General features: G+C 35.8%; 1 protein-coding gene across 10 annotated transcripts in view; it reads left to right on the forward strand.

The window, feature by feature from the left end:
- RBMS3 (RNA binding motif single stranded interacting protein 3) overlaps nucleotides 1–13,584 on the forward strand; it is a 718,572-nt gene that overhangs the window by 80,712 nt on the left and 624,276 nt on the right. The gene's annotated exons all lie outside the window — the stretch shown is intronic.

Raw genomic sequence — 13,584 nt, forward strand, 5'->3', positions numbered from 1 at the left:
TTGCTACACACTGAGTTTCAGGGGCTCTTTATAAATAAAGTGGGAAACCTTATTTTTTTTTCTCAATATTCTTGTTTTTCTCTCATTTTAATTCTCTTGGTTGCCTTGTCAATTAAGTTAATTAAGGCTGAAAATAATTCCCCCAAGGGGGCATTGAACTAAAACATTTCAGGCAAAATCATCTCTAAGACTTTTAATCTAGTCAGGAAATATTAATAATATGCAAGTGGGGTTATGCATAGAAGGAATGCTATAAAACGCTGCATTGTTCATGGTGCATATATTCAGACAAAACACTGCATTTACTGTCTCCAGAAAATGAAAGTTAATTTATGCACTTCATCAACAGGCTTTATTACAGCGCCACATATTTGTGGTGGCCCTCAGGCCATGGGAACTTTTCACTGTTGACTCCACTCATTTAAAAAAAAGGTCAGATTCTTAAAAAGAATGGATATATGTATATGTATAACTGAATCACTTAGCTGTACACCTGAAACTAACACAACGTTGTAAATCAACTATACTCCAATATAAAATAAAAATTAAATTAAAAAAAAAGAAAAAGATACAGATTGGTTTAAAAAAAAGCTAAAAAAAAGGTCAAATCAAATCACTCTTTATTTTTTAAAAGGGGTTCCATACAATAATGGAAATGCAGTTGAGAGTCTCAGCTTTTTATTAGTCAGTTGAAGAGTAATTGGCAAAAAAATCTTAAACTCTCTGAGCTCCAGTTTCCTCCTTATTCAGTAAGGTCACAGGGATGTGGGATGGATTTTAGCAAATTGAGGCTTGATTCAGAAATTAGAATATATAGTTCCCACCCAATAATTAATCTTTAATAAAAATGTAGATTCACATTTGATTGCATCCCTTACTCCAGCTCAAGTCTGTAGTGGAATGGACTCTTCAGAGTAAAGAAGGAGGCACCGTGTGTCTGTCTGTCTTTCCCTCCAGCAGATCCTTGCTGCCCTGACCCTGGTGGTGTCAGCGTGAGAGGGAAAGGTGGGTGAGAAAGACAGAGAAGTTCTCACTTGACCTCTGTCGTGAGATGGCTCTGCATTCTCTTCCCAAGTCTCTTTCTTTCTTGGGAACATTCTTAGTATCTTCAGAGGCCTCTACCATGAATGTCTGAAAGCCCAACTGTGACACTGATGATCATTATTCTCTAGCCCTGTGCTCCCAGCTCAGCCCCTGGAGGTGCAGCCTGCCCAGCTTGGACAGGAGACAGAAATGCTTGCACCTGGCTCTGTCCCCCTCTCCTCTGTAACCCACATCTTGTCCAGGGAAGACAGGCATCCTTGGCTCCAACAAAGTCTGAGTATGCAAGGCCACCCCCAGACCTCCCCCCCCTTTAATCTGCACCCAAAGCAGCTTACCAGCTGTTCACTTTCTCCATTTTCTAAGTAGGGACCAAGCACAGTCCTTCTGGCCCTGTTAACTCAGAGCCAATGCACTCAGCCCTTGATGGGTGCTTCTGAGGCTCCTCTCTCTGCTTGAGTTGAGGGGTTAGCACAGAACTACTTTCTCCAAACACATCTTCTCGCATGTCCTTCTTCCATCTCAGTTTCCTGGGCCCGCACCATTTTTTAACACTCAATGTACATTTAAGCCCATCTAACCAGCTTCCTGTCATTCTGCTCTGACATTTCTTTTTTTATATAAATTTATTTATTTATTTATTTATTTTTGGCTGCGTTGGGTCTTCATTGCTGTGCGCGGGCTTTCTCTAGTTGTGGCAGCAGGGGCTACTCTTTTGTTGTGGTGCGCAGGTTTCTCGTTGAGGTGGCTTCTCTTGTTGCAGAGCATGGGCTCTAGGCACATGGGCTTCAGTACTTTTGGCACATGGGCTCAGCAGTTGTGGCTCATGAGCTCTAGAGCACAGGCTCAGTAGTTGTGGCACACGGGCTTAGTTGCTCCGCGGCATGTGAGATCTTCCCGGACCAGGGCTTGAACCCATGTCCCCTGCATTGGCAGGCGGATTCTTAACCACTGTACCACCAGGGATGCCCTGCTCTGACATTTTACAAATGTTATTACAACTTGCTCAGCGGTCTGCTATCTATTTTATCTTCGTACCTCGGTTTTACAAGAATATAATTTTTCTCTTTAAATTTATTTTTTACTGAAGTATAGTTGATGTATAATATCATATGTAACAGGTGTACAGTATAGTGATTCACAATTTTTAAAGGTTATGTTCCATTTATAGTTATTATAAGATATTTGCTATAGCCCCCATGTTGTACAATATATCCTTGTACCTTATTTTTTTGTGGTAGTTTTTTTTTAATTTAATTTTTATTTTATATTGGAGTATAGTTGATTTACAGTGTTGTGTTAGTTTCTCCTGTACAGCAATGTGATTCAGTTATATGTATATATATATCTGCTCTTTTTCAGATTCTAAAAAAAAATTATTTAACATACCATTACAAATAATTTAAATTCTAATAGCTTTTAAAACTTCTTATTCCATTCTCTCTTTGTGAAGCCATCCAATGAATCCCTATTTACTCATATAACTCTAACAGTTCATTTTAAACATTTTTGAAAGTAAAGGAATTTTAAAAATTGTCATTATAAAATTGTGGCTCAGAATTAAGGGATGCGTGTTCCTATTCATTAACACTGTTGATTATTTGTTTTGTTTTTATAAATTGAACAGATTGTTTTAGGACTGATTCACTCTGGAGATTACCAATTTACTTACAGATGTTTCCAGGTCTGGATTCATGGAACAGAAAATTCTATAGGTAGATTTCAGTTAATTGACCACATATAGAATAAATGAAAACTTAATACATTCTTAAAATGTCTTCATTTGACAAAATTGCATGAGCATCTTATATCTGCAAGGCAGTGTAGTAGATGGTACAGAGGCCATGAAGACGCATAGAACAAATCTCACGGTCTGCTCTAGGACAAGGTGGTTGCCTAGGATGAGCCTTAATCAACATCACACATGTGGAGCAGCTTAGTTTCATTCGGATGGTTATTGATTATTTGGAGAATAAACTTCAAACATAATATTAAGTAGTGTGTTTAATATTAAGGAATTTAAAGAGAAAACAAAAAATGGTCCATAATCTACTGCACAGATAATGCCTTTTGACAAAAAAAAACCAAACAAAATAAAACCAAAATATAAGTGCATGTTAAGAAAATTTTAATAGGATGGAAAGCTATGAAAGGAAAAGTGAACATCTTCTCTCCTGTGTCCTGTTTCCTCTTTCCAAATCTAACTATGCACTTCTAAGAGTTCTTGCCTGTTCTTCTAGAGAATTTAAAGTGTACATATTTATATTTGCATATATGTATATAAAGTTATCATTAGAGATATGTAGATACCAGCTGCTTCTTCTTTCCCTCATTTCTTCACCTTTTCTTTCTCTCCTACAGCTCTACCTCATCCTTGTTAATAGCAATAGTACATTCCTTGTAATCTGGGTACCAAAATGTTGTCAATCAGTGCATTCTTGATGACTGCTTTCATTGCTAATACAAACAATGATGTGATGAACATTATTATACATATATCTTTATGAACCTTGTAATAAATTCCTAAGTCTCAACACTAGAGCACAGGAACCCTGAGGTTTCTTCTATTTCAGAGATTGCCAACTTGCCTGTAAGAAATGATCCATACATTTATATTTTAACCAGTAGCATCTGCTTTTTCTCATAACCTCTCTAGCATTTGGACTGCTGAACTTCCAAATTTTTGCCAATCTGAACTGTGAAATATGCAACTTCATTTTTTTATACATTTCTTTCATTATGAAGGAGCTTAGATCGCCTTTATCCATCATTTGTATATTTTTCTAGAAACTTACTCTTTGTTTTACAGATTTTTATTTTAGATTGTATATCTTTTTACTGACTTTTTTGAGTTCTGTATAAATTAAGAAAATAACATTTTATCTGACGTAGCACATATATTCTCCCCAATTTCTTTTCTGCATTTTGATTTCATGATATTGTTGCCGTACAAAAGTTTAAAATACGTGTGTATAAAATCTAACATTTTTTTCTTTTGAGCCTTCTAGGTTTTTAGACCTCCTTAAAATAGCTTTCCCACTAAAATATTATGAATAAATTCATCCATACTTTCTTCTAGACCTTTTGAATTTATTTTTATATTCTAGTGTAAGGGGTAAAATACACAAACACATATGCATATACACACATACGTTCATGTTTATGATATATATACACATATATACATTATAGTTCATATATGTAATTTTAAAAATCCAATCAACTGTATCTACAGTCCCAACATTAATTATTGAATAATTCTTCTTTCCACAGGGATCTGAAATTTAGTTGTACCATGGATTTTATTTCCATATGTTTTTGCTATATTTCTGAATTCTTCTAATTTTATTCCATGTACTATAAGTCCATTTTTTCTCCCCAAAACAATTTTAGTAATTATTATTTTGTAATTAATTGTATACCATTTAGATCTATTCTCCTTTCTTTAATCTTCATTTTCAAAAATTTTCTTCAAGTTTTTATGTCTTTTCTTTGAGATAAACATTTTGTTCATTTTCACAAACATGTGTCACAGTGTTTTATGGGTATTTTGGGGGACTCATTTGTATTTATAGATTAATTTTGAACAATTTGACCTTTTTATACTATCCTGTCTTCCTTTTATAGTTCATAGCATATCTATTCACTCACCAAATTTGCCATGGTATGTAGTAGAATTTTAAATTTTCTTCACGTAAGCAATGTGGATTTCTTTTAGATTTATACCAAGTATTTAATATTTTTGTTTACTATTAAAAATTGATTTATCTCTTCATTATATTTTCTACATTTAGATTATAACTTTACATATCACTCTCTTACAGAATTCTCCTAGTGTTCCTAATATATTTTTAAATTAATATTTCCTTGAAGCATAATCACATTACCTAAGATTAATGATAAACATGTCTCTTGATATCCTATTTTTATAATTTTTTCTTTCTCTTATCTGATTGTATTATCTAATACCTACAAAGCAGTTTAAAATTATAGCACATTCTTGTTATATTCTCGATTAAATGCAACTGATTCTTTTTACCCTATCAACAGTGATGACAGCGTTCGACTCTGTGTGTGTGTGTGTGTGTGTGTGTGTGTGCGCGCGCACACGCGTACATGCATTTGAGTTGGTATAAAGAAAGCAGATATTTCTATTGTTCAGGTTATTTAAGCATCAATATTGGACTTGAACTGTGCCTTTTTTGTGTCGATTAAGGAGTATAGATTCATAGGAGCATTTATTTCTTAAGTGGCCACCAGCTTCTTTTTTTGCTTGACTGCAGCTGGGCATTTTTTTTCTTCCTTTACTTACTATAATTAGGCTTGCGGGAAGGAAGATTTTGAAATCATGCTTCATTCTGCCATCTGAAACCAGAAGTCCTGGTGGGGATGCTTTAATTATTCATCATGGAATCTCTGTATAGCAAATCAAATAGAGTTATGTATTTTTCACTTGATGATTTTGCTAATGGGATTCTAATCTTCACAACTTAAGATACCCAAAACAGCCAATAATGTTTTAAACAACATAATTAATTATTGCCTGGAAGTTTCTACCAAAGGGCATGTGGACTTTGATGAGCTAAAATTATAAACCAGAAAAAAGAGATTAACACTTGTATTTTAATACATATGCAGTTTCTTATTAGCAAATCTCATTGATAAACGTATGCAGAGTTATTTTAGGTGTGAACCAAAGTCCTTTAGAAGTAGATGAGTTCTTCATCTGGACTCTACAACATTTGAAATCCTGTTACCTGACACAGATTAGTATGCGATCCAGATGCTTTGGCAGCAGTCCTAGTCTCCAGTAAAAGTGAGAGGGGTTTTCGTTTGTTTTTGGTTTCTTTTTGTTTCTGGTTTTTACTTAATGGTAAGTTTTCTTAGGAAATATGCCTTAAAATTGCTCTTACAATTTGTTGATTAGTCATTGACATTTTCCACTTTTCTTAGAGTTATTATCCCAACTCTAGAATTAGGAAATACTCACACATTTGAACATCCCCTTGCTCTCTTTCTTTCATTCCGCATAGATGTTTGTGAAAGGTGTATGTACCTGTTTACATGTGTGTGCATGTTAATTTCCACAATATTTTTGCCAGATATTCATGCCATAGTACAACTTTGTTCATTTATGGTGTGAAATATAACTCTCAAGCAGACCATAGCCTTGGTTCTCACAGTCACACCATCTCTGTTTGTCTCTCTCTCGGTGTCTGTGTTTCTCTCTGTGTGTCTCTCTGTCTCTGTCTCTTCCTCTCGTTCTGGCTCTCTCTCTCTCTCTCTGTATATATCAGCTACATAGTGATTCAGATTTTCATGGATTTCCATGGAGTTAACACAAGAGGAGACAGATTGTGCTTCTTTTGAGCAGTATCAGGCTCTGCAATCATGATGCATTCATTGCCAACCTCAGGACACCTGGCAGAGCGGACACTGACCAAGAGGAAGTGCCCTTGGCGGCCACGTGTTTCCCTGTTACTTACATAGCACTCACTCTCTGCCAGGTTGTGTTCTAAGAACTTTACATCTGTGAATTTACTTAATCCTTCAAAACCTTGTGAGATAGATACTATTTATCCATTCCATTTTCAGATGTAACATTGAGGCACAAGGTATTTAAACAACTTGTCTAAGATTATACACCTAGGAAGTGCAAACCAGAATTTGAACAGTTTGGTTCCAGAGCCCATACTTTTATCCACAGCAGCCCTGCCTCAGTTTTTGTCTGTGTTGTAATTATTCATTTCAGGGCCTGGGCTCCTGCCAGACTGGATATTCTCTGACTAAGGAAACACACAATCTTGTCTACCTTTCCGTTCCTGGTGTCATCACAATGCCCGCCGTGTATAGGGAGTACATAACTTATTTTGTTTTAAATTGAATTAAAATAAAAATTTGTCTCTATAATACCCCTGCTCTTATGCCTCTTCATGAACAGCCTTCATAATAAACTCTGAAAAGATGAAATTTGGTTAAGAAAAAGCAATATAGAAAAACTACTGTATGTTTTCTAACACATGCTTCATTTGGCCTGCTGCTTAATTCACATTTGTCATCAGTGCACTTAGAATGTTCATTACAAATGGCAATTCTAGTAACTTGGAGCTTCCTAACACCTCACTCTTTAGCCAAACAAGGTAACTCTTATGGGGAAATCTGTACGTTAAAAAAAAAAAAGTAGGCGTTCTGTTCATCTTCTGATGTCACATCCCAGAAAAGACATGCCCCTCATTACAGCAACATTTAGCCTTCCAAAACATCAGTGACTACACAGTGTGCTCCTTTGTTTCCAAAATAAAAGGGAACGCTTTGGATAACTGGAAATTGCTTTTTTTTCCAAAGAAGAAATCCTGATGGAAATTACACTGAAGAAAAATTTACGTAAAACAAAAAGCACAGATCTTAAGTCTACAGTTCACTGACTTTTGTAAAAGTATATAGCCTTAACTATCACCCCAATCAAGATATAGAACAGTTCTGTGGGTCCAGAAATTTCCCATATTCCTCCTTCCAGCCAGTGCTCTGCTCTCTCACCTTTCAGCAGGCCCTGATATGATTTCTATCAAGATATCGTAATTTTGTCTGTTCTTTCTAGAACTTTATGTGAACCCTGTAAAAACAAAAGTTACTAAAAAGAACTGTAATCATGGTCACTTTTATTTTTGTAAGGTCCACTCATTGGTTGCATGGTAGGTGCGTCATCCAGAGAAACATGCTGATGAAGTAGGACCAGTGCTAGTTGAATTCACAAGTCAGATGATGTTGAACACAGACGTTTAAGGGTGTTTCAAGATCATTCTTGAGAAGCGGGTTTCACACTGACAGTTTCTCTCACCTCTGTCGCGTTGTCTTTTTATTTCACAGCTCTCTCAATAAAGTAGTGATAGGAAAATCCATTTACTCTATGTTTTGTTGCCCTAGTGGCAAATTTTGTGGTGCTCAGATCTCAAGCAATTAGATCATAATTATCCCTCAAGAGGATATTTTCTTAAGGCAATTTATTGGGCCAAAAAGTCCTCTGGAGAAATAACAGTATTTCTTAGTTTCAGAGAGCTTGGTTAACCTCCATCCAAAATGTGATCTTAATGACCTTCATTCTATTAAATAAGTATTCATGAGTGTTCTGGCCATTATTGCTAAATATGCATATGAAAATATTTACGAATAACTGTCATTGTTAAGCGTATCGATTTTTCTTTATAACTGTATTGCTTTAAACAGTAGGTAATTTGTACACATCCTGTGATCAGTCTGAAGTTTACATAGTGAATAATATTTACTGGGAAATATATGTGTGTGTTTCAGTGAGTGTGTATATGCGTTCACACACCTACTACCTCCTATGTGAAAAGAGACCATTTTCCCCCCAAAATAGAGAGTTAATGATAGCACTTATGGCATCAAGCTCCTTGGAGGACCAAATGAGATAATATACTCAAGAAAAGTTGGGTATTGTTTGGTTGGAAATGTATAAAGAGGGATGGTCTTACACTGGGTACAGCCTTTACAAGATCTTACACGAGTGGTTGCATACAAATGTCCAGTTTCCAAAGGGGAAAATAGTGGATATAGTGACAATTTTAACCTATGTTGTTACTTCCCAAATGCTACAGCTATTTTCCATGTTGGACCATGTACAGTGTACTGTACAAATAACATCAGGTATTTTTAACATGTAGTTTTGACTATAATTGGGCCTTAATATTGACTTTAGAACCTACTTCCGGGTAAGGAGCAACTCCACCCCATTGCAGTTCTTTGGTCCTTTGGGTAGTGTCCTGTTTGGAATGTCATTCCAATATCAATACTTTCTGAGATCTTCCTGCATGCAAAGGAATAAATAAGTGGTTCCCATTCTTTTACATCCTGGGCCACTTAGAAACTCTGCCTCTGTCCCACCTGCCCTGGAGACAAGTCTGTTCCAAACACCTGACAGTAGCTTCAGCTTCTAATTCTGATTTATGTTCTTACCTGCTAGGACTTTTGGTTGAATTTGGTATGTCCTCATGCTCTGGCCTAAATCTGGGACTGCCTCATTATAATCCCTGAGGCAGCTTACTACTTAATTCAGAAGCAGTGGGACAAGAGGGAGGAGATATGGGGATATATGAATATGTATAGCTGATTCACTTTGTTATAAAGCAGAAACTAACACACCATAAGAAAAAAAAAAAAAGAAGGAGTGGGACATGATACATTTAATTTGGAGTACATTTGGGCAGACACGAGCCTGGAAAGAATTAGGAGTAGACTGTTTCTTATTTGGGTTTGCCTACTTTGTGGGCCAGGATCTTCACTGTGAATAATCACAAACACATTAGCAAGACCTGATGACTATATAAAGTAATTCCTACTGAGGCTTTCTAACCCAAGGTTTCATGAAACATCAATACGTAAAAGGAATGATTGAGGTTAAGTTCTAATTTAAAACAACAATGAGAAAGCTTTTTTGCTATCAAATGGATTAAAAATATAAGACCTGTATCACCTCACATGGATAATTATGATGTGCAGGAATGGTTACTTTCACAGACTAAATCAGAAAAGCCACTTGGATGGCCACTTGGAAATGTCCATCAGAATATCTTAGGTCCAGAATTTCTACTTTGAGGAATTATGTGCACGTGGACAAAATGATATATGCACAGGGATGGCCTGTGTAGACACGTTGGAACCTACTAAAGGCCCAAAGTGGAGGGGGTTTGGTTAAATATGATACAGCTGCATATATGACACTGGAAACCCTCAGGTATATCATTTACTGAAAAACAAAGTACTAACCTGGCAAAACAATGCATGTAGAATAATCACAGTATTATATAAAAATAGATGTATGGGTATATGTCCATAAACATTTATAATTGCATAAAAGGGCTGATAAAGTGGAGAAGGATGAACTTGGAGGGACCTAGATGTTGTAGACCCAGTTATATATGCCATGGAAGTGAGACATTCCAGCGAGCCGGATCTAGGATTTCTCATGCTTCAAGAACAAAATATGAATAAGCATTTAAAACAACCTATATATTTTAATTGGAGCTTGCTGGCCAAAATTGGCTTCATTTCCAAGGAATACATGTGAGGGTAGCTAGCAGCAAAGCAGTGTAGATAGTAGCAGTCTTGCACCCTTTTCACGTACTTTGTATTTCCCCATCTATAAAAGGCTGCTTTGGAAAGAGCCACGGGAGTCCTTCAGGAATCCCCGATCTCTGTGGCCTTATTAGATGCACAGACATGTGTCTCCTGGTGAGAGTCTCATGCTGGGAAAGTCATTAGAATAATAAATTTCACTTCTCTGTGTGCTGGCTTTCTGAGCTTCAGGTGCATATGCCTTTTATGCTTTTTCCATTTTCCTGTAGCTTGAAGTATTGGGATTGCCGACCTATCCCTTCCTGCAAAGTTTTGCCAGCATCATGAGTTCATGGAGTCACTGATGCCTAAAATAATTTGTGGAGTTCAGATTGCCATAGCCCTACACAGTCCTCTTTATTCTCTATGTTGAAGAACTCAGTGAAAAATAAGACCTAATTAATGAAAATAGACTTCACAAGGGCTATTAAGGAAGATCCCATAAAATACTTTTTGATATTTTGTATTAGAGTCTGACCCAGCTTCCATTAATACCACTATCAAGAGCATCCGATAGCATCTATTTATATGGATGGAAATTATTGCATTAAATTGCAGTTTTCAAACAGAGAGATTCTGGAAAAGGCCTTGCCACACTAAATGGCAATTTCTATGGGTGGGACAATGGCAATTTCTATAGGTGAGGAAGGCTGCAGAAAGCAATAACATGTAAATTCACCATTAAGCTTTGCTTTTTCAAAGTAAGGATATCAAAAAGATTTAGGAAAAGTATACTATATAGTAGATATTCCTTTTAAAATTTTAAGCAATTGCCATTCAGTTTAGAAATTTAGCATAACAGCATTTTCCCATAATTCAAATATTGTTAGAACTGGTTAATCCTCCTGTCTGTATCAAACAAGGAAAAAAAAATAATACATATAAGTGGCAATAAACATTTGGATCTCCAAAAATAATGCTAGGTTGGGACTTCCCTGGTGGTCTAGTGGTAAAGAATCCGCCTTACAATGCAGGGGACGTGGGTTCGATCCCTGTTCGGGGAACTAGGATCGCACATGCCGCAGGTCAGCTAAGCCCACGCACCACAACTACTGAGCTCTCGCGCCACAACTACTGAGCTCTCACGCCTCAGCTAGAGCCCGTGTGCCGCAAACTACAGAGCCCACACACTCTGGAGCCCGCGTGCCACAACTAGAAAGAGAAAACCGGCACACCACAACTAGAGAGAAGCCCGTGCACCACAACAAAAGATCCCACACTCCTCAATGAAGACCCCGCCTGCCGCAACTAAGACCTGACACAGCCAAAAAAAATAAATAAAATAAATAAATAAATCTTTTAAAAAAAGAGAAAAAAAATAATGCTAGGCTGAAATAAGAGTTGAACCAACTTTCATCTTTAAGAATATTCCTCACTGTCATGTGCATCTAAATTTGGGACAGGTAAAGAAATCACTCTTTGTAAAAATGTAACTGAAGTCAGGTTTATTTCTTTTAATATAAAAAGTAAAATAGGATTACTTAGGTGACAGTTCTGTTATTAGTGATATGCAGACATTACCTAACCACACGTATCTATATTGATCTATTTGAGAAATATTAAAAAAAAAAAAAACTTAGGGTTCTAATGAAAGATTCCTACAAATTTGTTTTTCTGGCCTAACTAGAGGGAATTTTTTATTTTGCGGGACAAGAATTTTCTAAACACCCCACACAGCAAAGCAACTACTTTGACACAAATAAAATTAAGCTCATCTCTTTACAGTCTTTTATCCTTTATCTAGTTGAGCTGTGACACTTATCGATGACTTCTTTGCCATTGTTTCTGTATCTACAGCTTTAAAAATGAAAATGAAAGTCAGTCTTTATTAGAAAAGCATGTTCATCCTTGATCAAGGAATCAAAAACAATTGTAAAGGTTAATTAGCAACTCAGATGTCCAACAGTGGTGGAACTATTTTGTAAAAAATAAAATGATATTTGGAAACACATGGAAAAGCTGAAAGAGAAAAATACTATATATTTGTATGTACTTTCTGGTGAAAATTGTGTAAAAACTTTCTGGTGAAATATGTGATATTTATGAGAAGTCTTCAACATGCTTAATAATTTGATGTGGTATTCCATTTTATGGATAAAGTTATAGTGTAATTTTAAAAAAATTGATGTTTATCCCATCAATAATTACAATAGAAAAATAATTTAATTCTAATATGTAAGCATTCCATTACTTTACATCTATATGGTGAAATATTGTCTCCACTAAAACTTACCTTTAAGAAAATCATTTAATAACCTGAAAAACAATTGTGATATGTTAAGAAAGCAACATACAATGTGTGTGTGAATGTGTGTGTGTGAGAGAGAGAGAAGAAACAAAGAGACAGAGAGACAGAGGGGAAACAAGACAGAAAAATATTTTACTTGATGCGGAAAGGCAATGTGTCAAAACAAGAACACTGCTAGAATCAAATAATTTATCTTTAATAGAATTCTGTATATTCCAAATTTTCTGTTATTAACATGTATTACCCTTATAATCAGGAAAACACCATAAATGTTATTTAATCACCAACAAAGCATAGCAAAATTTAAAGGATATACAGCTTTTAAAACTTGTGGTTGTATTTGCTTGATAGGTATATAATTACTTTTTATTTCTTTCTGACTTTCTATATTTTCCATTTTTTCCTATAAAGAACATGTACTGTTCTTGGAAGAAAAGATAAGTTTTTTGTTTTGTTTTTTACAAAAGAGACAAATAATATTTCCCCATTCTTAATCAAATATTTTGGTGAAACTAGAAGAATAAAGGACAGTAATGCACTTTCTCTACAACTAGATTATAACTAATCAGGAAGGACAAGAGTGCACTTGATTTTATTATGTTTCTTCCTGTGTTCTAAGCCAGTAAATGAAAAGAAATATTGAGGGTGGTATGTTGAAACATCCATAAACCAATGATCAAGATGTCACCTTGGATGAAAATAAGAGAATCACTGTGGCATCTCTCTTCTAGACACTGAGACTACTTTGTGCATGGAATTCATTGAAACTGTAACTAATTCTTCAGACCCTGTGCTAGTCATAGAATTGCAAAATGTCTCTTTGTATGTGGATTCCGGATACTTACGTGGCCATCAATTGAGTTAACTTTTTATTAAAATACAGAAGTTTCAGCCTGAACTAGCTTGCCATTAGAAGTTAGAAAGGAGTCTGACATTGTATCATTTAGTAAAAAAGACCACCAAGGTCCATGGAGGGATGTATGGAGTGAAGCTGGTTCAGCAAACCCTATTGTTGGTACTTGGCCTGATCACCCAGAGAGATGGAAGTGTCTATACTGATATGTGGAAAGCCAAAAGAGATTGATCTATGTTCATTGGAGTGACGGCTAGGGAGCAAATTTGTCATCACTTTTCGCACAATGCCTAGTACATTGCCTGGCACT

This window comes from Eubalaena glacialis, chromosome 7 (genome assembly GCF_028564815.1).
Source record: "Eubalaena glacialis isolate mEubGla1 chromosome 7, mEubGla1.1.hap2.+ XY, whole genome shotgun sequence".
Classification (NCBI taxonomy): domain Eukaryota; kingdom Metazoa; phylum Chordata; class Mammalia; order Artiodactyla; family Balaenidae; genus Eubalaena; species Eubalaena glacialis.